We start from the raw sequence: 24,759 nt of genomic DNA, 5'->3' as shown, positions 1-24,759 counted from the left end.
CCATCAATCACTGGTACCACAGGAGGGGAAAGCACAGAAATAGTTTGTACAAGGTGGTAGTAAAAGTAATATTAGCCCTGGTGACAGGGACAACTGGACAGACTAGATGGGTCACACGGTCTTTATATGACAACATTAAAAGAAAAGATAATTTTTGAAGTTATTTATCTGAGTAAAATGGCCTGGCTAAAAATTTTCCTTTTCTGCCCATCTGAAAATATGCATGAGCAGAGCTTTCATAGCTCAAGTATCTTTAGGCAGGTTAATAGAAGAGGCATTCATTTGGACATGTTTAGTAGGGATGTGCATTTGTTTGAAACAAATGGGCAAAACAAAATGCAGGTGCCCATATTTGTTTAATTTGTGCCCCCCCTCCCCCATACACACACACACACACACACACACACAAAACTGATGGAAAGGTCCCCACAAATGAAATGCATATTCTTCATCCCATTTGTTTATGTTTCCTATTCATTTCAATGGCCCAGAGGCATACTGCTAAGAAAGAAAACAACTGGTAACAATAGCAACCAGTTCTTGCCTGTGTATCCTTCCCTCCTTGTCAGAGCATCAGAGCCTTGTCAGAGCCTAGGCTGGTCAAGTTGGCAAGGAGACTAGCCAGAGAGCAAATCATGGCACAGCATCTTCTTAACCAGCCTATGGCTGTTATCTATATCAAGTAATGCTGGATTCCTCCCACTTTAAAGTCCAAGCATGTGCAAGAAGCAGACTGCATTTCATTTCTAGCTTTTTGCAGAGAAGGACATGCTAAGAGAAGCTCCCTGAGTGTTTAAAAAAAGCTTAACTTTTGATATGACACTAGTAAAGGGCTGCTTTTAATCTTATCTATGATTCAGTGGTCTCACTCACTGTCAGGTCGATACTCTAAGGCCGCGTTAGAAAGAGTGCGGCAGTGCCGGGCGCACCCTCGTTCCCCGCACGCACAGTTCTCTTCACCTACCGCTCGATACTCTCTTCAAATTGCATGCAAATGCATGCCGCGTCTGCGAAGCGTTAGGCGAAGGTTAGGCCCGCGCAACCCATTTTACTGGATAGAGCGCCTATACAGTATCCTGGGTTCGCGGGCCTAACGCTTCACGGCCACGCTGGTATCTGTCATTTCAAATGTCATTTCAAATGACATTTGAAATGACAGGTACCAGGAAGTGGACAGTTATGTTCTCCGATGCTCGGCAAACTTTCCCCCAGCCCCCGCTCACCTGCCCTGGCCGCGTCCGGTCTCCGGTGCAGCCCCAGTCCTGTCCCCTTCTCCCGAAGCAAAAAAAAAACAAAACGAAAAAGTAGCAAGGGAGCGAGGGGAGAGACGGGCAATGCTAGGCTCGGGCCTGCTAGTCCCTTCTTCTCTCCTCCCGAAGCAGGGCGTGAAAAGCAGCCTTGCTCCGGGAGGAGGGGGGGGGGCAGTTTAAAGCGACGAAGCGACTTACTTTTGCAGCCCCCCCCTCCGGACATCGGCGAGACCGCGGCTCCAGCCTCCAGCTGTCAGACAGATGCATCGTACGTGGGAAAGCGGCCCCTATGCGTGCAATTGGCTGCTCAAGACGTGACGTCACGACGTTTGGCGTCACGGCATGTGACGTCACGTCTTGAGCAGCCAATTGCACGCATAGGGGCCGCTTTCCCACGTGCGATGCGTCTGTCTGACAGCTGGAGGCAGGAGCCGCGGTCGTCGCCGATGTCCGTAGGGGGGGGGGCTGCAAAAGTAAGTCGCTTCGTCGCTTTAAACTGCCCCCCACCTCCTCCCGGAGCAAGGCTGCTTTTCGCGCCCTGCTTCGGGAGGAGAGAACAAGGGACTGGCAGGCCCGAGCGTAGGATTGCCCGTCTCTCCCCTCGCTCTCTTGCTATTTTTTTTTCGGGGTTTTTTTTTTGCTCCAGGAGGAGGGGACAGGACTGGGGCTGCACCGGAGACCGGACGCGGCCAGGGCAGGTGAGCGGGGGCTGGGGGAAAGTTTGCCGTCTACCCTTACCCCTGCCTCTAACGCTGGGGTAAGGGTAGGCGGTAAGTTAGCAGGGTAAACGCGCAGCAAACGGCAGGGTAAAAAAGCGATAGTCGGGGCGCGCGTTACTGTACGGGAGGGAATAGCTAATTTGCTCGTTTACATTTAATATACATGCCGCGGGCGGAAGGGGTCACCCGGGGATTTTAAGAGGCGGTAGGGATGAGTTAAAGGGGATAGTGTATCGCGGGAAGGGCTAACGCGGCCGGAAAGTGAGTAGAAGGCGAGTTAGGAGCAGGGTAACCGCGGCCGCACTTTACTGTATCGATCTGTGTGCTAGCAAGAGAGGCAATGCACTGATGCTGATTTTTCTCTTCACTGGAGAAAGGTCAGGGTGGGGAGAGTATGAAAATTACACTTGTGACAGTGCTAGTGATTTTTTTTTGTCTCTGGACATTGAGATGAGCACAGCATACTCAGAGAATGAAGAAAGATTATTACCAGGCTGCTAGTCTTTTTTACCTGCTAGTGTTTAATAGTTATTTTTAGGGATGTGAATCGTTTTTTGACGATTTAAAACAATCCGGATTTACGCGCGCAGGGCCCTCGCGCGCCGGCACGCCTATTTTGCATAGGCCGCCGGCGCGCGTAAAGCCCCGGGACGCGCGTAAGTCCCGGGGCTTTCGAAAAGGGGCGGGAGTGGGCGTGTCCGGGGCATCCCCGAAACGACGCGGCGTTTCAGGGGCGGACTCGGGGGCGTGGCGCCGGCCCGGGGGCGTGGTCGAGGCCTCTGGACCAGCCCCCGGGACCGGAGGATGGAGCGGGGCTGCCGGCGACACGCGCAAAGTTACGCCTGCTTTCAGCAGGCGTAACTTTGCCAACAAATGTAGGGGGGGTTTAGATAGGGCCGGGGGGGTGGGTTAGGTAGGGGAAGGGAGGGGAAGATGGGGGGAGGGCGAAGAAAAGTTCCCTCTGAGGCCGCTCCGAAATCGGAGCGGCCTCGGAGGGAACAGGCAGGCCGCGCTGGGCTCGGCGCGCGCAGGTTGCACAAATGTGCACCCCCTTGCGCGCGCTGACCCCAGATTTTATAAGATACGCGCGGCTACACGCGTATCTTATAAAATCCAGCGTACTTTTGTTCGCGCCTGGTGCGCAAACAAAAGTACGCGATCGCGCAAGTATTTAAAATCTGCTCCTATGAGTTTAAAATCCAAGGTCTTATCAGAATGAAGATTAAAATCCCCCAATATGATAAGATAATCATATTTGTCCACTTGCTCTACAAGAACCTCTAGAATGTCCTCATAGCAAGAAGATGAAGAATCTGGGGAAAACAATAGGAACAGTAAACTCAAGCTTTAGGTTCCTCTTTCTTCTATATAATTAAATAATGCAGAAACTGCTAAAGGCTGGACATGTGATAGAGGGCTTTAAAGCAAGCGCATAGAAATAAGTAAGGAACAACCAGTTAGAATCAGAAATTTAGCTGCATTTGTGAATAATGAATATTAATGAGCAAAGTATTGTAGTTCTTTTTCTCAGTCAAGCAGTATAATGATGCAGTTCTTCTTTTTCTAGAGATATATAATGCCTTATTAATTAATTAATTAGAGAGTAGAGAAACTGACATATTATAGGATAATTCTTAATGCCTTACCTTATATTAAAAAAGCAGAAGTGAGAAAGTGTATTTAGAGCTTTATTTTTAGTCCGAAGACAGGCATTGCTTTCTGACCTTTTTGTGTCAGCAAGCCTCTGTGTACACATTTAGGGGTAGATTTTAAAAGCTGCATGCGCACGTCTATGTGCGTGTGCTTCCTGGCACTCACACATGGACGCACTGATTTTATAATCTGCACATGCATGTGTGTGCAGTGCGCACAAGAGGGGAAACACTTTCACAATTCCCATGCGGCAATGCATCCCAGCTTTACCCAGTTCCTTCCCAGTCTGCTCCAATTAAGGAGCGGACTGGGAGGGAACTTCTTTACCGCCTACCCTAACCTCCTTTACCCTTCCCTTTTCCTCCTCACCCCTATATCCTTTTCCTTACCTTTTTTTTGTCTTACTTTGTTGCTTACTGCTCCGAGCAGTAGCAACTTGCGTGCGCCCTCACTTCCTTCCCCGGTACAGAGGCAAATGGGTGCTGTATCAGTCGCCTCCAGCCCTGCCCCTCCCAGACCCCCCAGAGTCCATCAAGGACATGGGCATAGATACGCTAGCATATAGCGCACACAAATCTGCAGTCTGGCCAGACCTAGCCAAGATGGCTCAGCAATATCTCATCTGCCCACCAATCAGAGCATTTATGTTTATTTATTATTTGATTAATCACATTTTCTTATACCAGTAAAACAAAGTGATGTACAAAAAAAAGTAAAACTCAGTGAAAGTGCCTTTTCAATGGCAGGGGACATTGTGAACCCACAATGCTCAAGACTGTCTTTTTTGAAAAGCTGGTATTTTTGAAAAATTAATGTTCCTTTGCTTGGGCTTTCAGAATTTCTATGCAACTGGTAAGATGGATAAAAGCAACTTAGAGGTATTTCTGCCACCTGCCCACCTGCCAGGCCCCTTATATATGATCTTGGGAGTCTTTCTGCCACTAGGCCTATCTGCTATGCCTCTGCTATATAACTTTAGACGTCTTGCTCCCAACACCCTGCCTACCTGTTATGCCCCAGATTTACCATATTAGGGATATTGCTGCCACCAATCTGCCTACCTACCATGTCCCTGATTTTCCACCTTAGGGGTCTTCCTGCCACCACTTTGCCTACTTGCCATGCCCAAAATGTACTATCTTAGGAGTATTGCTTCTACATGCTTACCTGCCATGCCACTGATATACCACCTTACGGGTCTTACCGCTATTGTATCTATGTGCCATGCCTTAGATGTACCACCTTATGGATCTTGCTGCCACATATCTACATGCCATGCCCTAGATGTATCTCCTTAGGAGTCTTGCTGCTACCATTCTGCCTCCTAATGATGCCATTTAGTTCCTATACCACCTTAGAGGTCTTGCTGTCAAAACTCTGCCTACCTGCCATGCCCAAAATTTACCAACTTAGGGAATTGCTGACACATGCTTACTGCCATGCCACAGATTTACCACCTTACTGGTCTTATCACTGTACCTACCAGCCATGCCCCAGATGTAGCACATTAGGGATCTTGCTGCCACTGCTCTGCCTACCTGCATGCAAATTGTATACCATCTTAGAGGTCTCGCTGCTACTGCACTGCTTACCTTCCATGCACATGATATACCACCTAAGGGTCTTGTTGCCATGTGCCTACCTGCCATGCCCCTTTTATATCACATTATAAGTCTTGCGGCCCCATGCCTACCTGCCATCTCACTGCTGTATCACTTTAAGGGGTCTTGCTGCTTCCACTCTGCCTACCTGCCATGCCCCTCATATACTATTTTAGGGGTCTTGTTTCTACAACTCTGTCTACCTCTTTTGCTTATTAATCTATAAGTATGAATGTGTTGGTGCCTTAGGGGGTCATTTTCCAAGGTGTTATCACGGGAGATAATACCGCAAATCGCGCTAAAGGCCGTTAACGTGATTTGCGAATGCAAAATCGTAATTGTATATTCAGGGGGCGGAGCATATGTAAAACAGGAAACAGTTATTGTGGGGGGGGGGGAGAGAGAGAGAGAGAGAGAGACTTGCTATAGTGCTTATGCCCTAGACAGGTATTTGTATCCCTATGGGAGGGCCACCTAGTAACTCGAGGTGGGGATTAGGTATGAGCGTAGGGGGTTGGGGGCCACTTTCACATTCAACATGAGACGTACGGAAAGAACAGTGGTCTCTAGTGCAGATTTGCTGGCCGTCGGAGTGAGGAAACTCACTCCAAGAAGAGATTTGGGTAAGATTCTCTCAACCTAGCTTGATGGACACTCTACCTGGGCAACAACAAGCTAGGTTGAGAGAACCTTGCCCAAATCTCTTCTTGGAGTGAGTTTCCTCACTCCGACGGCCAGCAAATCTGCACTAGAGACCACTGTTCTTTCCGTACGTCTCATGTTGAATGTGAAAGTGGCCCCCAACCCCCTACGCTCATACCTAATCCCCACCTCGAGTTACTAGGTGGCCCTCCCACAGGGATACAAATACCTGTCTAGGGCATAGGCACTATAGCAAGTCTCTCTTGCTCTCGCGCTCTCTCTCTCTCTCTCTCTCTTTCTCTCTCCCTCTCCCTCCTGTTTGTGTACTGTGAAGATTCATTGGTTGTTTTATTGCGGTGCACAATGTTTTCGCGAATTGTGAGGCCCTTAGAGTTGTTTGCTGTTTGGAACTTAGCTAGTTCTCTCATCCTGTTTGTTTGTTTGTTATACAGGGGTGTTTTGTCCCCATAAAAATAAAAACTAAAAATAGAAAAAAATATATGTTTATCCTCCCACCCCACCTCTTTTCTGGTTCTATATTTTGTTGTATCCCTGTACAATCCCAACCTAAATCTCCCAATCTGTTTTCTTTTGCTGTTATACTGGGATGTTTTGGCCCCAGAAAAAAAAAACCAATGAGAAAAATACATCCCCATCTCGTTTCTTTTTCTCTACCTTACTGTTTTGTTGTTCATCTCTAGAATCCCAGCTTAGTTCTCCCACTCTTCTTCTTACTTGCATATACTGGGATGCATTGTCCCCAAAAATCCTCAATCAGATGGAAGTAATGCAGGCACAAAAGATGTACAAGAGAGACTCTTTTCAAGTTCTGAATATCATAAAGGTTTCAGTAGGAAGAGAGAACTAATACAACACCAGAAAAATCATCAAAGGGAAGAGACTGTGCTCAGCTATAGAATATGGGAAAAACATTCTTAATAAAATCAACCTTACCAATTACTAGGGATGTGAATCGTTTTTTGACGATTTAAAATATCGTCCGATATATTTTAAATCGTCAAAAATCGTTAGGGCCACGATACAATACCAATTCCCCCGATTTATCGTCAAAAAATCGTAAATCGGGGGAAGGGGGAGGGCAGGAAAACCGGCACACTAAAACACCCTTAAACCCACCCCCGACCCTTTAAATTAAATCCCCCACCCTCCCGAACCCCCCCCCCCCAAATGCCTTAAATTACCTGGGGGTCCAGCGGCGGTCCGTAGCTAAATCGGGGGAAGGGGGAGGGCAGGAAAACCGGCACACTAAAACACCCTAAAACCCACCCCGACCCTTTAAATTAAATCCCTCACCCTCCCGAACCCCCCCCCAAATGCCTTAAATTACCTGGGGTCCAGCGGCGGTCCGGAACGGTCTCCTGCAATTGAATCGTGTTGTCTTCAGCCGGCGCAAAATGGCGGCGGCCATAGACCAACACGATTCGACTGCAGGAGGTCGTTCCGGACCCCCGCTGGACTTTTGGCAAGTCTTGTGGGGGTCAGGAGGCCCCCCCAAGCTGGCCAAAAGTCCCTGGGGGGTCCAGCGGGGGTCCGGGAGCGATTTCCTGCCGCGAATCGTCTGCAGGAGGTCGTTCAGCGGGGAACCCCCGCTGAACGACCTCCTGCAGTCGATCTCCTGCCGGCGCCATTTTCCATACGGAAAACGATTCGCGGCAGGAAATTGCTCCCGGACCCCCGCTGGACCCCCCAGGGACTTTTGGCCAGCTTGGGGGGGCCTCCAGCGGGGGTCCGGGAGCGATTTCCTGCCGCGAATCGTCTGCAGGAGGTCGTTCAGCGGGGAACCCCCGCTGAACGACCTCCTGCAGTCGATCTCCTGCCGGCGCCATTTTCCATACGGAAAACGATTCGCGGCAGGAAATTGCTCCCGGACCCCCGCTGGACCCCCCAGGGACTTTTGGCCAGCTTGGGGGGGCCTCCTGACCCCCACAAGACTTGCCAAAAGTCCAGTGGGGGTCCGGAACGACCTCCTGCAGTCGAATCGTGTTGGTCTATGGCCGCCGCCATTTTGCGCCGGCTGAAGACAACACGATTCAATTGCAGGAGACCGTTCCAGACCGCCGCTGGACCCCCAGCTAATTTAAGGCATTTGGGGGGGGGGTTCGGGAGGGTTCGGGATTTAATTTAAAGGGTCGGGGGTGGGTTTTAGGGTGTTTTAGTGTGCCGGTTTTCCTGCCCTCCCCCTTCCCCCGATTTAGCTACGGACCGCCGCTGGACCCCCAGGTAATTTAAGGCATTTGGGGGGGGGGGGGTTCGGGAGGGTGGGGGATTTAATTTAAAGGGTCGGGGTGGGTTTTAGGGGGTTTTAGTGTGCCGGTTCACGATTTTAACGATTTTCACGATACTCTAAACACCCAAACGGCGACGATACGATTCCCTCCCCCTCCCAGCCGAAATTGATCGTTAAGACGATTGAGGACACGATTCACATCTCTACCAATTACCAGGAAAGCACGACTGATGAGAAACAATTGTTGTGTGCTAATTGTGACAAAAGTTTCAATTGGAATGCAAATTTCACAAGAAACTCAAAATTCTACCCTACAGCAAGATCAATTTTTTGTAGGGAATATAATAAAAGCTTATGTCACAAAAGTGATTATTCTCTTGACAAGTGGCAAGTGCTACAACAGGAAGAGCGACATCTCCCATGCCACCCTGTCTTGATTCTATACTGCTCATGCTATTCCTTGGAGGTGTTTCTGCCATGCAGTTTTGCTGTCATACCCCAGACCGTATACTTTTGGGTGTTCTTGAAACTGCAGGGGGCTGCTTTGCACCTCTTTTGCAGGTCGATCAATATCTGCACTGAACCTAATGCACACATTAACGAGTGCTTGGATGCATATTTTGGATGTGCATCCATAATCCCCGATGCAATAAGGAGATCAGGCGCATCCCCGATGCAATAAGGAGATCAGGCGCATCCTAACTCGTGCGTAGCTAATAACACTCATCACATGTAAATTCCATGTAGATGAGGTTATTATCTATTACCCCCATGATGCAAAAAATCCCCGTGCACCCAAGGTGCACTTTTAACTCGTCAAATTTTATGCCTGCCTAGAGCATCAAGGACTCAACTTAAAAACAAAAAAACAGCTTTTTTTGTGGTTCTTCCTACTTATTATCATCTTGATACTAAGTAAGAAGATCCACAGAAAGCAGCACCATAGAAAATAAAATCTTGATATAAAAAAAAAATTGGGGACACACAATATATACACACACAATATACATGGTATGGGCTGTGTATATTGTGTGCGTATATTGTGTGTGCAAGTAAATTAGCTGCTGCGGGATAAAACAGACACTCATAAATTGAGCATCCATTTTGGTAACTTGCACACACAAGGCACTTATTATTCATTTATTCACTGCTTCACTTACTGCTAATTGGTCCATTCACTGTCACATGCAGTGAAAGGACCAATCTCCTTTCAGAAGGCTGTCCTGAAAGGGGATAAGCCCTGCTGGGGGGTGGGGAAGGAGCTGTGGCCAGGCTGTTGTGGATGCACAGCCACTTCTGGGCACCCAATGCAGAGCTCTAGGAATGCACAAATTACCCACTGCACGTCCTTTTTAACATGGCAGCTCATTTGTGTATTGCATTGAGCGCCCAGGAGAGGTGGATGTGAGTGTATTCAAAAAACATGCGTTCACTTTGGGCGCATGTTTTTTACACATATGTTATTGCATTGGCCTGTCGATGCCTTAGTGTGTGGATATCATATCTTATTCTGCTTTGCCCCTTTTTCGGTGTCTTGGGGTTTTTCCTGCCATCTTTTCTGCTTTGTCCCCCCTTCATGTTACCTTAGTATATTGATGCCACTCATGGTGCCACTTCTCTGTTCTTTCTGTCCTCATTTCAAGCTTTGGCGTTTTCTCCCCCCCCCCCCCCCCACCCCACCACCACCACCACCACCATGCTGCTGCAAGGGATGTGCATTCATTTTTTTTGTTTTTGCTTTTAATGTGCACTAAGATTTCGATTTTAAAAGAATGCTCATGCAAAAACAGCCACATATGCATGTATGAAGGTTGCGGGCAAGGATACACATTTTAAGAAGACGCGAAGTGCGCATGTACATACATACCCGAGCGCACATCAATAATAAGGGGTAGTAAAGGGACGGGGAAAGGGCATTCTGGAGGCAGGGCCAAGACTTGCATGCGTAACTCTGAATTTTAAAAAAGCTGACCATGGTGTGCATCAGCGTGTTATCTGCGTAACGTTACTGCTGGTCCTGATGAGGAGCAATTCTGGAGATCTTGAGTTTTAGAGCTTTCAGTACAGTGTGCATGTTTGAGGTCAATTGGGGAGCTTGCAGGATGAAGAACCAGAGTGGCCTTGAAGACCTCCATATCAACTGGACAAACTGGTGGACTAATTGGAAAAAATGATTTTTCCCTTGCTCAAGCATGTTTTAAAATTCTCCTGCATATGCGCATGAAAGCCGATAAAGCCCTAGCAGAAAGTCGTGTGGGACATTTACTTAAGCTGCCTCTTAAGATAATGCACACACATATGTGCAGCAGGGGTAATTTAAATGATTTGTGTGTACTTGCGCATACTATATAAAATTGCAGCATATCTCCGCTTGTGCACCATTATGTGCGTTTATAGATGCCTGCGCATTTCTTTTAAAATTTGCCAGTAAGAGGTGAATTTTAAAAGCTTGACATGCACAATAATTAGGGGATGCGTGAAGAAGTCAGACTCACGCACACTGAGCGAATTTTAAAAGCCGTAGATATATGTGCATATCTCCTGCAGCATGCACATCTCTAAAATTTTCAAAAAGCGGCAGAACATGGGCAAGGTCTGGGCAGGTCATGGGCATTTCAGGGCGTGAACCTAAGATGTGCGCGCAAATACTGATTCGACCTGGCGCACTCCGAAGCCCCCTGATGCATAACTTTACTTCTGCTATTGATGTCATGTAAGTTAAAATTTAAAGAAACTAGGCAGATCTGTGGAGTTTTAAGGGCGGAGCTAGCTGAGGGGAGAGAAGGCTATCAAACCAGGGTGGTGGTTGGAGGAACTATCTCTTAACTGGGCGAACTGGGGATGAACTGTTAAAACTGGGAATGGCACTGGTGTGTGGCCCTTTTAAAATCCTCTGATTTACATGGTAGAAGCGGGATTTGCATGCACATGCACATGCCCACTTAAAATTTGGTGCACATGTGTGCGCAGTCAGGCTATTTTATAACATGTGCACGTATGTTATAAAATAGCCATGTACCTGGGCTCGGGCTGACTTATGCACACAAATGTGCACATGCACGTAAATATGCACACATGCGCTGGTTTGAAAGTTACCGTCTAATTTTTTAGTGCACACTAAATGAAATTAGTGTACACTCTTGTGTTAGTGCACAGCACAATAACTCGATTTAGTGCACACTAAAAGAAAAACAAAAAACAAAATAAAAGAATAATAAAATTTAAACAAAATGAAAAATTAATTTTCTTGCAGTTCTTCCTTAACTGCTGCTTTGCTCCTCTGATGATGCCTTGAAGAACTCCCGCCTTTGTTCATATGCATTTTCCCCTTTTCAGTGCCTTTGGTGCCACCTTGACCTAATATTGATGCCTTGTTATACCTTCACTCTTCTGATGATGCCTATCCATGAGTTTTATTAAAATTGATGAGAAAACTCCAGTTTTGGAGCCCAAAATAAGCTGCAATGCTTCCCCCATAGATTTTAATGGTAAACAAATGAATAATGTTTTTCTCTTTAAACTAATAAACCAAATAGAGATGCCCTATGATACAAATTGTAATGTAGTAAATAATGGCAGATAAAGACTATAATGGTCCATCTAGTCTGCCCAGCAGGTTTATTTTTTAAAGGTAGTAGCACTCTACCCCCAACCTTTGTGCTAAGGGAATGAGACAGAATGTGCAAGCTACCCCCAAGCCTTCTGTTAAGGATAATAGCAACTGCAACTCTGTGCAGGGAGAAATAAACAAATCAAAACAAATATTGCACAGCCTATTGTTTAGCTCGGCAAAGTACAGCCATATATGTACTTGACATTTTCAAAAGTACATGTGCTATTTTACCCCATCATGGCCGCCTGCACAACAGCGAGTGCAAAGTACATGGCCACTTTTAGCACATAGAGGCCTGGATTCATCATTCATCGCAGAATGATGAATCCAGCGAAAACAGGGGGCAGGCCTGCAGAAGCCCGCAGCCTTCATACCACCACGGTGTCTTCGCTGCAGGCTTTCATACCAAATAGCGCCACCGTGAAAGGTGGTGCTATTCGGCACGCTACTGCCAATGATAACGTTGGTAACGTTATCCCTGCCAGCGAAGACACCGCCGACTCCTGCCTCCCCCGCCCCGATTCCTCCCCTCCCCCTAATTTGAATTATATTGCATGCGAAAAGACACTTTTCGCATGTGATATGGCCTTATTGCGTGTATTAGGGCCCTAAAGCATGCGATAAAGCTTATGGGACAGATTTTTAAAAAGTAAGCGTGCGCGTACTTTTGTTCGCGCAACTGGCGCAAACAAAAGTACGCCAGATTTTAAAAGAAATCTGAGGCCTCGGAGGGAAATATTTTTTTGTCCCCCCTACCTTTCCCTCTCTTCCCCTATCTAACCCACCCCCCATCCCTAACTAAATCCCCTTCCTGCCAGAGGCAGGTGTAACTTGTGTACGTCGCCGGCTCCCTACCCCGGCACAGGCCGCTGTGCCGGAGCACTCGGCCCTGCCCCCAGACCGCTGCCATGCCTCTGGACAAGCCACGAATGCCACGCCACCACCAACAAGCCCCCCAACACGCCCCCGACATGCCCCCAAGCAAAGCCCCAGGACTAACGCGCGTCCCAGGGCTTTGCACGCGTTGGCGGCCTATGCAAAATAGGCGGTCGGCGCACAGGGCTTTTAAAATCTACCCCTTAGTGAATGACCCTCATAGTTTTAAGTTGATAATTTTCAAAGTGGATGAAAACACATTTTTCCTTTTGAAAATTGATTGCAAATGTTTGCAGTCTAAAAGTGCCCATGCACATTGCAAATATTGTTGTCTCATCTCCTACTCAATGCAGCTGGTGTCTCATCTCAGCTCCTGCAACTGCTGCATCCATGCTGCTGGTGTCTCATCTCAGCTCCTGCAACTGCTGCCTCCATGCTGCTGGTGTCTCATCTCAGCTCCTGAAACTGCTGTCTCCATGCTGCTGGGTCTCCTCCTGGGCCTCCTGCTGTATCCATGCTGCTGGGTCTCCTCCTGGGCCTCCTGCCTCTATGCTGCTGATTCTTCTGCTGCCCCTGCTGCGTTCATGCTGCACTCTCCAGCCCTGGTTCTGCTGCCTTCATGCTGAACTGTTTGGTCTTGGTCCTGCTGCCTTAATGCTGAATGCTGCTGCCATGCCCCTTAGGCTTTCCCCTTGAGTACACTCTTTTAACATGGACTGTCTGGGGCCTTTGGGTTTACAGCACATAGTAATGCTGCAGTAACCTCTAACTTTACAGCAGTACTGTAGTTATTGGGGTGCCACTTCCTCTTTCTATATTCTTAGCTGTAATCATGATTGTACATTAAGGATAAGATGTTAAGTCTGTATATGTAATGATGCCATTCAATGTATTTTTATACAGGTGTATATAGAATGTTATGAAATGTACAATGTTTTCTGCTATTTCTTATTTTGTCCTTGCGTAATGTGATTACCTAAAACAAACTTCCTCATCTCCTTTCATTGTATGCTTTTTGTGTTACTGTTTGAGATGGTAAAGGTTTGACCTCCACATGACCTTCCATGATAGAATGCAATGACACATTCCTACTTTGCATTTATGCAGGAGGCAAGATCATCTGGCCTAGGCCATACCACACACCTCAGGGTATGCTGGTAAGAAAGACAGCCAGATGTTATGAAGAAGCTCATAACTGGGAACCTTCAACATTGCCTCTTATTGCCTTCTTCACACACCATACTGTTAGCTAATTCCTGCTTATATGGCCTTGTATGTGACATGCAGAGTTTCTTCTTGGAGAACACTAAATCTTGTGTACATGTACAACATGTGTAGTGGGAACTGGAAGTTAATCATCCTCTCACAAGACTAGATATTCTGCCCCCTTTTTGATGTCAGGAATACAAATGTGTGTGAATGCCTCCATTTGTAGCTTTCACTGTTAACCTAATAAGATGTGTACTTGCTGAGTGTACTGATATAGTGTCAGCTGCTATGTGACAAGTGTGGGGGAGGAGGAGTGAGGTAGTATTTGTGTGGTCCATAATGTCCACATGCGAATAGCAGAGGATATAGTGGCCTGGGGCTGGTACTACAGAGTAGGCACACTTCCACAGACTAGGGATGTGCAGAAGAAAAACATTTGTTGCTATTTGGTATTCATTGTGCCGGGACCCAAATCTGCTGCATCCGTTTTCGGGGAAACCCGATTCGTCCATTAGTTGCATTTGGTATTCGTTTCCCATTAAAGTTGGAAAAACAAAAAAAAAACCCCATCCCAACCCATTAAATTTAATTAACTACAACCCCCCACCCTCCTGACCCCCCAAGACTTGCCAAAAGTCCCTGGTGGTCCCTGGTAGTCCTGGAGCTATCTCCTGTATTCGGGCCGTCGACTGCCAGTATTCAAAATGGCGCTGATAGCCTTTGCTCTTACTATGTCACAGGGCTACCAGTGCCATTGGTCTGCCCCGTCACATGGTAGAAGCAATTGACGGCCGGTGCCATCTTGTGCTCCTACCATGTGACAGCGGCCGACCAATGGCACAGGTAGCCCCTGTGACATAGTAAGGGCAAAGGCTATTGGCGCCATTTTGAATACTGGCAGCTGACGGCCTGAGTGTAGGAGATCACTCCAGGACCCCCGCTGGACCACCAGGGACTTTTAGCAAGTCTTGGGGGGGTCAGGAGGCCCACAAGGTAGGAGCACAAGATGGCGCCGGCCATCCATTGCTCCTACCATGTGACAGGGGCCGACCAATGGCACCGGTAGCCCCCGTGACATAGTAAGGACAAAGGCTATCGGTGCTCCAGGAACCCCGCTGGGCTACCAGGGACTTTGGTAAGTCTTGGGGGGGGGGGTAGGAGGGGGGGGTTATTCGTTAGATACATTGTATTTGTGGGGGTTCACCATACGTTTCATGACCCCATGAATACAACGAATAGGGACATATACGTTGCGGATTTCCAATATGTCGAAAACGAATGAACACCCCTAGTGCCTATCATATTGTTGTCAGCTAGTAAATGTGCAGACTAGCTGTAGCGTTAAGGAGTTAAGCTGTTCACAACTACTATATCACTTGCACTCACAACCCAGCAATGGCTACTGGTGTGTAGCGGCCTGCCAACCTTGAGGAGTTATATATAAGAGCTGCCATACCAGTGTTATCTGCAAAAACCATACCTCATGGTATGAATGCAAATGACTGTGGCAGATGTGTAGTCTGTCTTGCCTAGAAAACCAATTGAGAGCCTACACACAGGAAATATGGCAGGCCACCAACATGCACAGCACACTACTTGTAGTATAGGTGTGAGAGCCTAAAAAGAAGCAGTTTATGAGAATCTTCCTCACACCTCTTTAACGGACCACACGTGATGGTGCTGTGATGGCAGTGTGGACAGTTGAAGCTTTTGAATCACTTGTGACATTAAAATGCACCCAGGGGGAGGATAGGAATGGGGCCATTTAGCTTATGAAGACATTCTAAGAATATAGTGCCTGCTCACTCAGCAAGCTTTATGTGACATGCATTGTTGACATCAAACATTGCCATGCTCTGAAGCATGGGGATAAAAAGCCATGGCCAGGGCCAATGAGCTGCATACTTGACTGTACAAGCCACTTGTCATACCTCCGATCCTTTCCTCCCCTGCGACCACCACCCATTTGGGTGCCATTAGCCACAAACACATAGGCAAAGATGGAATATAGAAAGAAATGTGTGTCTTACCTATGAGCCAAGCATCACTGTACATGCCAGCCTCAAAATTATCAAAGAGGCCCTGTTGGCTAAGTATAAAGTAATTGTGCGTGGGTCCAGGGAATCTGGGCACGACATCAAGTATGCGCATTCAAGCATCGCAGACCACTTGCACATTGATGGAATGGAAGAACTTTCTGTTGTGTTATGTCTCCTCCTCTCACAGGGTGGAATGATGGCCACATGAGTGCAGTTGATTGCTCCAATAAAATTGGGAAAGTGTGCAAAGATTTAAAATCCTCTCTTCAAGTCCATCAAGTTCTGCCTGTCATGATGAAATTTAATGTAGTGAGAAATGCGGTCAGTTACTGCTTCAATGGCCTGGTAGAGACAGTGTGAGAATGCTTTGGGATATTCCCTCCACTGTGGTTTGAAAGGAGCCGTTTGCCTTGAAATGCAGGGCAGCCAACAGTTTGGTGAGGCCAGGGACAGCATGGTACCTTTCGGTGACCAGATCCAGATCCCCTCTGATGTCTTCATATAATTCCAGGATTGTCCGAGAGCTAAGCACAAAGTCCTCTGGCATGCCCAGCAAGGATGTTCATGGAGGAAAGATCCACTCCCTGTATCTCCTGTGCCATGGCCGCCTGCATGCCAGACAGTGACCTGTGCCCTGAGCCCACAGGACCCGTGGCTCTGCCTGTACTGCTGGTACTTCCCTAGGAGGCCTTTGTATTTTTAAATAGTCAGTCAATAAGGCAGCTAGAAAGCAGTAGGTAGTGTGTTTATTTTTAAAAGTCTGTAAGGCAGCTAGTAAGCAGAACTGAGTGTTTGTATTAAAAAAAAACAAAAAGTAGCCAGGAGCAGTGTATACCTAAGTAAAAAGGTTGAAAAGTTCAGTCCAGTTACTCACCTTTGAAAGGTATTGAGGTAGTGCAACTTGGTTTGAATAGGTACTAACATTTGTTAATCAAGAGAGCAGTGAGTCACTCTGGCTGCCAAACTGAAGTTAGACTGTTTGTATCTTCAAAGGATACTAATGATGCAATAGAATTAGGGCATCCCAACAGTGAGGTTCCAATAATAAGAAAAGTAGTCCAAGTGCCTGTAACTAAAAACTCACCTGAGCTAAAAAATTCTAACTTATCCCTATCAATTAAAAAGCAGAATGAAAATACAAACAAAAAACAAACTTTGAAATGTTTGTATGCTAATGCCATAAGTCTAAGAAGTAAGATGGGAGAATTAGAATGTATAGCAGTGAATGATGACATAGACTTAATTGGCATCTCAGAGACATGGTGGAAGGAGGACAACCAATGGGACAGTGCTATACCGGGGTACAAATTATATCGCAATGATAGAGAGGAGCACCCGGGAGGCGGTGTGGCGCTTTATGTCTGGGATGGCATAGAGTCCAACAGTATAAATATCCTGCATGAGACTAAATGCACAATTGAATTTTTATGGGTAGAAATCCCTTGTGTGTCGGGGAAGACTATAGTGATAGGAGTATACTACCGTCCACCTGGTCAAGATGGTGAGACGGACAGTGAAATGCTAAGAGAAATTAGGGAAGCTAAACAAATTGGTATTGTGTTAATAATGGGAGACTTCAATTACCCAAATATTGACTGGGTAAATGTATCAACGGGACACGCTACAGAGAGAAAATTCCTGGATGGAATAAATGCTAGCTTTATGGAGCAATTAGTTCATGAACCGATAAGAGAGGGAGCAATTTTAGACCTAATTCTGAGTGGAGGACAGGATTTGGTGAGAGAGGTAACGGTGGTGGTGCTGCTTGGCAGTAGTGATCATAATATGATCAAATTTGAATTAATGACTGGAAGGGGGACAGTAAGCAAATCCCCGGCTCTTGTGCTAAACTTTCAAAAGGGAAACTTTGATAAAATGAGAAAAATAGTTAGAAAAAAACTGAAAGGAGCAGCTACAAAAGTAAAAAGTGTGCAAGAGGCGTGGTCATTGTTAAAAAATACCATCCTAGAAGCACAATCCAGATGTATTCCACACATTAGGAAAGGTGGAAAGCAGGCAAAACGATTACCGGCATGGTTAAAAGGGGAGGTGAAAGAAGCTATTTTAGCCAAAAGATCTTCATTCAAAAATTGGAAGAAGGATCCAACACAAGAAAATAGGATAATGCATAAACATTGGCAAGTTAAATGTAAGACATTGATAAGACAGGCTAAGAGAGAATTTGAAAAGAAGTAGACCGTAGAGGCAAAAACTCACAGTAAAAACATTTTTAAATATATCCGAAGCAGAAAGCCTGTGAGGGAGTCAGTTGGACCGTTAGATGATCGAGGGGTTAAAGGGGCACTTAGAGAAGAAAAGGCCATCGCAGAAAGATTAAATGATTTCTTTTCTTCGGTGTTTACTGAAGAGGATGTTGGGGAGGTACCCATACTGGAGAAGGTTTTCATGGGTAATGATTCAGATGGACTGAACCAAATCATGGTGAACCTAGAAGATGTGGTAGACCTGATTGATAAACTGAAGAGTAGTAAATCACCTGGACCAGATGGTATACACCCCAGAGTTCTGAAGAAACTAAAAAATGAAATTTCAGACCTATTAGTAAAAATTTGTAACCTATCGTTAAAATCATCCATTGTACCTGAAGACTGGAGGATAGCTAATGTAACCCCCATATTTAAAAAGGGCTCCAGGGGAGATCCGGGAAATTACAGACCGGTTAGCCTGACTTCAGTGCCAGGAAAAATAGTGGAAAGTGTTCTAAACATCAAAATCACAGAACATATAGAAATACATGGTTTAATGGAACAAAGTCAGCATGGCTTTACCCAAGGCAAGTCTTGCCTCACAAATCTGCTTCACTTTTTTGAAGGAGTTAATAAACATGTGGATAAAGGTGAACCGGTAGATGTAGTGTACTTGGATTTTCAGAAGGCATTTGACAAAGTTCCTCATGAGAGGCTTCTAGGAAAAGTAAAAAGTCATGGGATAGGTGGCGATGTCCTTTCGTGGATTGCAAGCTGGCTAAAAGACAGGAAACAGAGAGTAGGATTAAATGGACAATTTTCTCAGTGGAAGGGAGTGGGCAGTGGTGTGCCTCAGGGATCTGTACTGGGACCCTTACTTTTCAATATATTTATAAATGATCTGGAAAGAAATACGACGAGTGAGGTAATCAAATTTGGAGATGATACAAAATTGTTCAGGGTAGTTAAATCACAAGCAGATTGTGATAAATTGCAGGAAGACCTTGTGAGGCTGGAAAATTGGGCATCTAAATGGCAGATGAAATTTAATGTGGACAAGTGCAAGGTGATGCATATAGGGAAAAATAACCCATGCTATAGTTACACAATGTTAGGTTCCATATTAGGTGCTACTACCGAAGAAAGAGATCTAGGCATCATAGTGGATAACACATTGAAATCGTCGGTTCAGTGTGCTGCGGCAGTTAAAAAAGCAAACAGAATGTTGGGAATTATTAGAAAGGGAATGGTGAATAAAACGGAAAATGTCATAATGCCTCTGTATCGTTCCATGGTGAGACCGCACCTTGTATATTGTGTACAATTCTGGTCGCCGCATCTCAAAAAAGATATAATTGCGATGGAGAAGATACAGAGAAGGGCTACCAAAATGATAAAAGGAATGGAACAGCTCCCCTATGAGGAAAGACTAAAGAGGTTAGGACTTTTCAGCTTGGAGAAGAGATGGCTGAGGGGGGATATAATAGAGGTGTTTAAAATCATGAGAGGTCTAGAACGGGTAGATCTGAATCGGTTTTTTACTCTTTCGAATAATACAAAGACTAGGGGGCACTCCATGAAGTTAGCATGTGGTATATTTAAAACTAATTGGAGAAAGTTCTTTTTCACTCAACACACAATTAAACTCCGGAATTTGTTGCCAGAGGATGTGGTTAGTGCAGTTAGTATAGCTGTGTTTAAAAAAGGATTGGATAAGTTCTTGGAGGAGAAGTCCATTACCTGCTATTAATTAAGTTGACTTAGAAAATAGCCACTGCTATTACTAGCAACGGTAACATGGAATAGGCTTAGTTTTTGGGTACTTGCCAGGTTCTTATGGCCTGGATTGGCCACTGTTGGAAACAGGATGCTGGGCTTGATGGACCCTTGGTCTGACCCAGTATGGCATATTCTTATGTTCTTATGTTCTTGAAACAGGCCTTGGCTGTTCTTGAGGTTGTTCATATTCCACGTGTGGTCGTCTGCGGCGAGCCTGCCAAGGCATCCAGTATGCTGTCACAATTACACTTGCAAGAAACAATATGCCTTTAGGGAGATAGAGCAGGTAAGAAATAACAGGTGTTTTTATTGGGCCAGGAAGGCCTGGTTGATGTGTCCGTGATCATAGGTTTCTTTTTTTTTTGCATGCAATATTCACCACGATAATAGTGCGATCCACCATATCATGCACAATTATTAATTTTCCCACTGCCCAGCCCAAAAAAGGTGTAGTTCTTTCCAGTGATAATTCCCATGATAATGTGTGATACTGTATCGTAGGGGTGTGCATTCGTTTTGAACTTAAATGGAAAACGCAACTTATTTTTTTTTTTAACTTAAAAAAAAGATGAGGCTTAAACGATCGGATTTCCAACTTATTCAACATAGCTATGTTGAATATGTTGGAAATCGCGATTGTTGATCTAAATACAAATTTAAACCCCTCACCCTCCTTAATCCCCCCCCAAGACTTACCAAAGCTGGCCAAAAGCTCCGTGAGGGTCCGGGAGCGGACGCGTGGGGAATCACGTGACGTCCGCGTCACGTCGGAGTGATGCGGCGTCACGTGATTCCCCTCGGGTTCGCTCCCGGACCCCTCGTTGGGCTCAAAAGGAACTTTTGGCCAGCTTGGGGGGGTCAGGAGGCCCCCCCAAGCTGGCCAAAAGTTCCTTTTGGGCCCAACGAGGGGTCCGGGAGCGAACCCGAGGGGAATCACGTGACGCCGCGTCACGTGCTCCTTGCAAAGGAGTTCAGGAATGGCGTCCTGACCCCGCTGGACCACCAGGGAGTTTTGGTAAGTCTTGGGGGGGGGGGGGATTAAGGCGGGTGAGGGGTTTAAATTTTTATTTGCACATATGGACATAGACTCAACTTATGGAATTCTCCATATGTCCATATTGACCGCAAATGGGACCCCCTTTCGACTTATGGACTTATGAACTTAAACTTTTAGTCTGCACATCCCTACTGTATCGCACACAGTGCTAGCAGACCCCAGTTTCCATTAATTCCGCCCAAACTGCTCCCACTTACATTAAAACAATTTTTATTGTTTCCAACAGGATATAAACAACATCATATAAACAATACAGAGAGTGTAGGGCTTCTGATACACTCTCCGCCACCATGAAATAGAAACAAATATTATGACATCCCGCTGCCCCAAACCCTCCATAACCCCCCCTCCCACCCACACCCAGTAAAGAATACTATGAGTCCATGATGTGTTCCTTCTACCATCGAAGCTGCGTCCATGATGCGCCATTCCACAGAAGCTGCGCCTAGTCTAGGGGCTGGTATTCAAGACCAAACTGCGAGAGCGATGGCATAAAGTTAGTAGATAGAAGTCCCAGACCTTTAGAAATTGTTTCCTGTGGTGCGGTGACTGTCTCGAAAGGATTTCCTGCATGTGCATCATTCGATGAAATATGTTGCACCAAGTAATTGCTATTTTGCATACGCAATGTACAATGCGCTATTTATCGCGTATGATAACACCATAACGTGATTTGAAAAATGACCCTGTGTGTTCCTTTAGCCACCCCTTAATGAGGACCCTAAATTTAGGAAACTATTTAAACTGGAATCCTTAATTTAGGTACTTAGCTCTGCTACTTTTTCAAAAGAGCTAATTTAGGATCCTAACTCCAAAAGTTATTCATCAAAACTCTTTGAAAAATCCCATTCTATTTTCACTAGTCTGCTAAATTTAGTGGCATAAAAATGGATAGCTAGGAGGCAGAGATAAAGTAAGGGGGAAAGTTAGCTCATTAACTAAAAATAGAAGCCTATTTTAGGAACATAATTTAAAGACCCAAATTAGGAGCTCAGCTGCTTTTGAATATCATTCCCTAGGATCTTAAGATAAGGAACCTAACTCCCCAAACTTCTCACAGTTTACAGACAATAATTGTGAGTGGGAGAGGAGGAAACTGGATGAAGGGGAGGCCCGAGAAAGTCATAATTAATGTCACATTTTCCAATTGGTCCCACATGAATAGAGGCTTTAACTTCTATTGTTTGATTCATTTATCAATAATCTAACAGAAGAAGTGAGCAGCCATGTGCTGTGCTGATGGTGGACACTTGGCCCGAGGTGGGGTGGGCGCTACCCACAGGACAAGCCCTACGGGTCCCCACCGTTGAGTGGCAGAGCAGGCTAGGAGGCGGAGGCCGACTGGAGCTTCGCCAATACTAGCCCACGTTCCACTTAGGTTGAGCCCTTGGGTGCCAGATCTGGCTGGACTTAGGCAGGCCTCTGTGAGATGACTCCCAGCTGATGTAGATAAGAGTTCATCAGATTTATTATGTGCCTGATTTATTAATTGTATTATAGCAATAGTTTAAAATCGTATTTTTATGTTTATTTTTACCACTCATATTTTATTATTTTATTTTTGTAATACGTGTATGTATTAATGTTGGTTCTGATGATTATATTGATGTTATTATTTTATGAATTTTTTGAAAACTGTGTTTTAATTTTTTGAAATGTCTGTAAACCGATGTGCCAGCAAGTCCAAACATTGGTATATAAAAACCTAACAAATAAAATAAAAAATAAAAACCAGCAGAGGTATTGGAAGTCCGAGGATGGTCTGGACGAGGGAGGGCTCCAAAGACGCAGACGCCAACAGAAACAAAGGAGGACAGGGGGCGTCCAGGTAAAGATAGGCTGAAGCCTGAAAGGCCAGGTCTGTAGGAGACAAGGGAAGTCCAAGGCAAGCTGGAGTCAGGGCAGCCGGCAGGAAGGCACAGTACCAGGAGCAGAGCAGAGGTCAGAGCCAGGAGATAGATCAGACATGGTCCAGACGAAGCGGAGGTCAATACCAGAGAATCAGTCCAAGCGTAGTCCAGGTGATGCAGGGGTCAATACCAGAGAATCAGTCCGAGGAACGAGGAGCAGACAAGGGAACACGCAGGGACAGGAACCAGGAACAATGATAGGAACGAAGACAGGAATGAAGACAGGAACCAGGAACAAGCAACTGGTATACGAGCAATCATGGAGACCTGTTGCCAAGGCAGGGAACAAGTGGCTGGGCCCAGCCTTTTATACAGAGGCCCAGGGATGTCGTCATTCGGGGCCGCCGGCTACTTTCCCACCACGGCCCCTTTAAAAGAGTACAAGTTGCGACTGTGTGTGCCTAAGCCAAAGCCTGGAGGAAGGAGGGCAGTGGCGTCACTCCGCGGCCCATGCGGAGAGGCCCACTGGGCACCAAGAGGAACCACACAGAAGTCAGAAGGTGCTCAGGGATGGAGGCGGCTGCCCACCACCGTGAGTGAAGGTGAACCAGAGCTAGCAGCTGAGCTCCCAGGGTGAGTAGGCCCAGGCGAGGGCCTTGTACGGCCGGGACACATAACCTCTTGGAGGTTGGGGCTTGCCCGGATGGGCACGGTGGAACTGAAGGAGGAGTCCTTTGTCCAGGATGTTACTGGCCGGTTCCCAGGAGTTTTCCTCATGTCCGTAACCTTCCCATGAAAGAAGGTACTCCCAACAGTGTCCTCTTCTCCAGACATCCAGGACTTCTTGAACCCGATATGTGGTATCGGTATCAAGGGAAACTGGAGATGGCGCAGCAGTTTTACGTGATGGCCAAGAAAGTATCACTGGCTTGAGCAGTGACACATGGAATGAATTGTGTATACCCAAGGTGGGTGGTAACCGAAGTTGGTAGGTAACATGTCCAATACGTCGGGTCACACGGAGCGGACCAATGTACCTGGGAGCAAACCTTTGAGAAGGTAACTTCAGCCAGATGTAGCAGGTGCTTAACCAGACCTTTTGGCCTGGCTGAAATTCAGGAGCCAACCGACAGTGAGAGTTGGCGGCCTTCTTGGCTTCGGCAGCTGCTTGACGAAGACGTTTATTTGTCTGATTCCAGATGACTTGCAGAGCATCAGCCTTGGCCTGAGCTGCCGGGGAAGGCACTGACAAAGGAACTGGTAAGGGAAGCTGAGGTTGTTTGCCGTAGACTATAGAGAACGGTGAGGCTCCGGTGGCAGCTGCCACATGGAAATTGTGTGAGAATTTTGCCCATGGTAAGAGCTCTGCCCAATTATCCTGTTGATCATTAGAATAAGACCGCAGGACGTTCTTCAGAGAGTGATTGGTACACTCAGCCTGGCCGTTGGCTTGTGGATGGTATGCAGTCGTCAGGCTGATATTAATTCCAAATTTCCTGCAGAGGGAGCGCCAGTAGCGAGCGATGAATTGAGATCCTCTGTCAAAGGCGATATCTGTAGGCAAGCCATGGAGACAAAATATGTGTTGAAAAAAAAGACGTGTGAGCCCTGGGGCTGAGGGCAAGGCAGGCAGAGGCACAAAATGGGCCATCTTGGAGAAGCGGCCTATGATGACCAAAATTACAGTGTTTCCCTTGGATGGCGGTAAGTCTACGACAAAATCTATAGAAAGATGAGTCCACAGCTCATCAGGTGCAGGCAACGGCTGGAGAAAGCCCCAAGGATGGCCAACTGGAGGCTTCTACTGGGCCCTGCCTTTTATACAGAGGCCCAGTGATGTCATCATCCGGGGCCCTGGGCTACTTTCCCGCTGTGGCCCCTTTAAAGGAGCGCAAGTTGTGCACGCACGCACCTAAGCCGGAGCCCAGAGGAAGGAGGGTGATGGTGTCACTCCGCGGCCCACACGGGGAGGCCCGCCAGGCACTAGGAGAAACCGCACAGGAGTCAGAAGCGGAA

Source organism: Rhinatrema bivittatum, chromosome 2 (assembly GCF_901001135.1).
Source record: "Rhinatrema bivittatum chromosome 2, aRhiBiv1.1, whole genome shotgun sequence".
Lineage (NCBI taxonomy): Eukaryota > Metazoa > Chordata > Amphibia > Gymnophiona > Rhinatrematidae > Rhinatrema > Rhinatrema bivittatum.
Note: the sequence above shows the minus strand (reverse complement) of the source record.